A 3,946-nucleotide genomic window follows, 5' to 3' on the forward strand; every position below is an offset into this window, starting at 1 on the left:
AGAACCTCTAGAACCACAAAGACTGACTTCATCATAAATCCCACCTCAGGATCTGTGCAGATACTGAGACCTCTAAACACAGAGCTCTGAGTGTATCACCCTGGACAGAACAGAAGTCTTCCACACACCAAAAAAACACCACCGGGAGAATAAATGATCCTGAGCAAAGTCTAGAGCTGATCCCATGACAGTATACTCCAAGGACGGAGAAACCCCATATTTCTTAGGCCAAGTGAATTCCTTTTCGAATGACCCCAATATTTACTGTGCCAGGGCAGGAGGGAAAAAAACAAAAATACAAAAAGCACAAAACCTTGGTTATTTTATATATATATATATATATATATATATATATATATATATACACATATATTTTTTACATTCATTTATTGTTATTATTATTTTCATTTACCTAGCTATTTTGGTCGATTTCTCTGTTTGTGTGTGATTATTGAAATCGTTGTCCCCAATTATACTCATTTTTTTCTCTTCTTTCCTTTTCTTTCGTTATGTGCTATGCCATGTTTCTTATTTCAACACCATGGCGTCTTTTTGGTTTGTTTGTTTGTTTGTTTGTTTTTAGCTTTGTTTTTTCGTCTGTTTTTTGTGGTGCTTATCGATATAGCTGGAGTCCTCACTGGATAATTGACACTTTTTTTGGTATTGGTGAAGTGTTTCACCTACTTTCTCTCCTTCATCTCCCAAATCGATGATGAGAGCCTCTAGAAGGATTCCGCCCATTTTGGGAGTATTAGACTCTTACCCCAGTTTATTTATCTTCTCTTTTTCAGGCAAAACCACGCAACTTGAACTAGCTAGTCCTGCCTACAGTTAGAGGGGGAGATAAGGGAGGCATCAAGACCAAACAGGTGCAAGACTACTAAGCAGTGGGTTGGATACAGAGGGGACCACATATTCTAGCTGCCCTGGGTGTGAGGGAAGAGGAAACGGGAGGTAGGACAAAAACGGAAGGGTAGGAAGGACAATTTGGTGATGGGAATCCCCCCTGATTTTATGTAAATATGTACCTAAAATGTTATTGTCAACAATATGTAAGACACTATGATCAAAATAAAAATTATATAAAAAAAAAGAAAGTGCGGGGCCGGAGAGATAGCATGGAGGTAAGGCGTTTGCCTTTCATGCAGGAGGTCATCGGTTCGAATCCCGGCGCCCCATATGGTCCCCAGTGCCTGCCAGGAGCAATTTCTGAGCCTGGAGCCAGGAATAACCCCTGAGCACTGCCAGGTGTGACCCAAAAACCAAAAAAAAAAAAAAAAAAAAAAAAAAAAAAAAAAAAAGAAAGTGCAGCCCCATATTCTGACTGGACTATTTCCGAAGTGCATCAGCAAGGTCCCTTTGTAAGAAGCCTTGTGAGAATGTCACAAGCTTGAGCCATAAGCAAGCCCATCCATTGCCCTGGTCAGAAATGCCTGCACTTGGACTAGAAATACTTATAGGATCCACATGGATGGACAGAGCCATAGACCCTTTTCTTTCCTGGGAATTCAGATGTGAGTTGGGATCCTGGCCATGAGAGGACCAAGAGAACTGTCCTACCTACAGGGAAGAAATTGCCTTGAGCCTTGAGCCCTGCTTCTACCCTTTGCACCACACAGACCCTGGAAGCCCACAATATGGGCTGACTATGGTGCAGCATCTTTACATCCTTGCCCTGTTGGTAGGCTGGCAGCAGTGCCGTCCCCTGCTCTTAGGCCGGAAGTGGATCTGCCCCAATACTCTAGGTAGAGATATCTCACTGCTCACCTGTCTGGCCTGTGGGGATATGGGCCTGGGTCAGATTCCCCTTCCTGGCTTTAGTTTCATCACCCCAATTTATATGAGCTTATTGTGAGGAACCCCACCAATATTCGTTGTTTGGTAGGCTCTATTCACTGCCATTTCTAAAAAGTTCCTCATGAGATGGTTGTAGCCCGTGTTCTACCACAACCATTTCATTTTGGGGTGTTGTCATAGATCTTGACCACAAGCTAAGTGCTGCCCCTAGGCTGCCCTCTAGGTCTCCCGCCCCACCTCTTTCTCAGTCACTTCTGTCCATCAAGGTGATCCTGGTTCATCCACAATAATAAACACAACAATGTCAAACTGTCCTTGCCTTCGGTCTGTCCCTTTGAATTTCAAAGTAAGGTTGGATGGCCAAGCCTGGATCCAGACTATTGAGCCTCTCGGTTTCCCTAAAAATCTGATGGGGATGTGACATGTACGTGTGGCAGCAGGAAAGAGAGAGGAAAGTGATTCTCGACACCTTCCTTGTTTTCTTGGTTGTGTCACACTAATCGGTGCTAGGGAGAACTCATGACTTTGGGCTCAGAAGGATCCTCTAGGATGCAGGAATTTAACCTGAGTTCTGAATGATCAAGGCAATTGCCCACCCACTTTACTATCACTCTGGACTAGCATCTGAGATTCCAGAGCATGGTAATAGTGCCAAAATAATCAGTGCCTGGGTAGTGATACTGGTTGCTTGGGTTCAATTGTGCTCAACAGGTTCTGAATAAAGCAGCATGCTGTGAGGTCCTTGACCAGCGAAACAGGGCTGCAGTGGTACCAGAGTTCAACAGCATGTGAGGGGACCCAGATTCCTGGCAGACACGGGCCTATGTGGCATTCCTGAGTAGAGTTTTCTGTTTGTATGAATTAGTTCATTTTTATTGGGCCACACTGAGAGGTGAGCATGGCTCAGTGGTCAGGCATAACTTCTGTTGGTGTCCAGGAGCAGATGGGTTAAAGGGGATCGACTTCATGTGAACAGCCTGCCAGAATAATCCACTATCTTGTTGAATTATCACTGTTAACAACTGGTTCAATGTTTTAGTTTGTTGTTTTTTTGGGGTTACACCCCACAGAATTCAGAGGTTACTCCTGGGTCTGTGCTTAGAAATTACACTGGCATTATTGGGGCACCACATGAAATACCTGCCATAGAAACTGGATCAATTGTATCATGGCAAATGCCCTAGCCATTGTGCTATCATTCTGGTCCCTGATTCAATTTTGGAATAATTTTTTCTTTATAATTTATGGGAGGTATGCCTAGCCTCAGGCAGGTTGCACTCAGCTGGTGCAAATCAGCTGGGATAACTGCAATTGGCAATGGTTTGAATCACAGCAGCGGGATGGACGGGCAACCCTTGGAGCACGAGAGTCATGGACTAGACTGGGCAGCTGGGGAAGCCAATCCAAGGGCAGTTAAGATTAAGGAGGCCATTTTTGAGGAAGTGATTTTCCCCTAAAACCAGTCCCTCTTGGTGAGGTTTCACCAGAACCTGTTGAGGAAAACATCTGGATTTCATTCAGTTATGGAAAAGAAGTTTGTTTGAAGTCCTCTGTTTACATGACTGACTCTGTCTCTGTCTATATATACATATATGTATATATATGTGTGTGTATCTATGTGTATGTGTGTATCTATGTGTGTGTCAATTTTTGAATAATTGAACCCATCTTCTAAACAACTAAACTCAGCCTTCCATGAATTAACGTCCTTTCCTTTCATGATGTTGAACTCTGTTAAATCGCTGTCCCCAGCAGTACACTCTTCCCCAAGCAGTTCAAGAAACATCTGCTGAGCACAGAGACAGGAAGAGATGGAGAGCACCAATGGCTATGTCCACTGACATGCTCAAATATTGCTTCTACTTACCACTTAGAAAGCTTCACCCTTCACCACCATTCCTTGAGCCCATTCTGAGATACTTCTGTAGGAAGTAACTGGGAAATCATGAACAGTGCATGCCAAAGCTGCAAAGCCAATGTGATGCACACAGACAACCTGGTCAGAAAGTTCATAGCGCCTGGGAGGCTTTTGACTTACAAGTAGCTGAGCCAATTCCATCTTTAGGAACCCCAGCCAGCAGGGATCCTAGAGCACGGAGGCCGAAGAAGTCTGAGCATTGCTGCATCTAAACTTGAAACACAAGTACAT

This window comes from Suncus etruscus, unplaced genomic scaffold (assembly GCF_024139225.1).
Source record: "Suncus etruscus isolate mSunEtr1 unplaced genomic scaffold, mSunEtr1.pri.cur scaffold_76_ctg1, whole genome shotgun sequence".
In the NCBI taxonomy this organism is placed as follows: Eukaryota; Metazoa; Chordata; class Mammalia; order Eulipotyphla; family Soricidae; genus Suncus; species Suncus etruscus.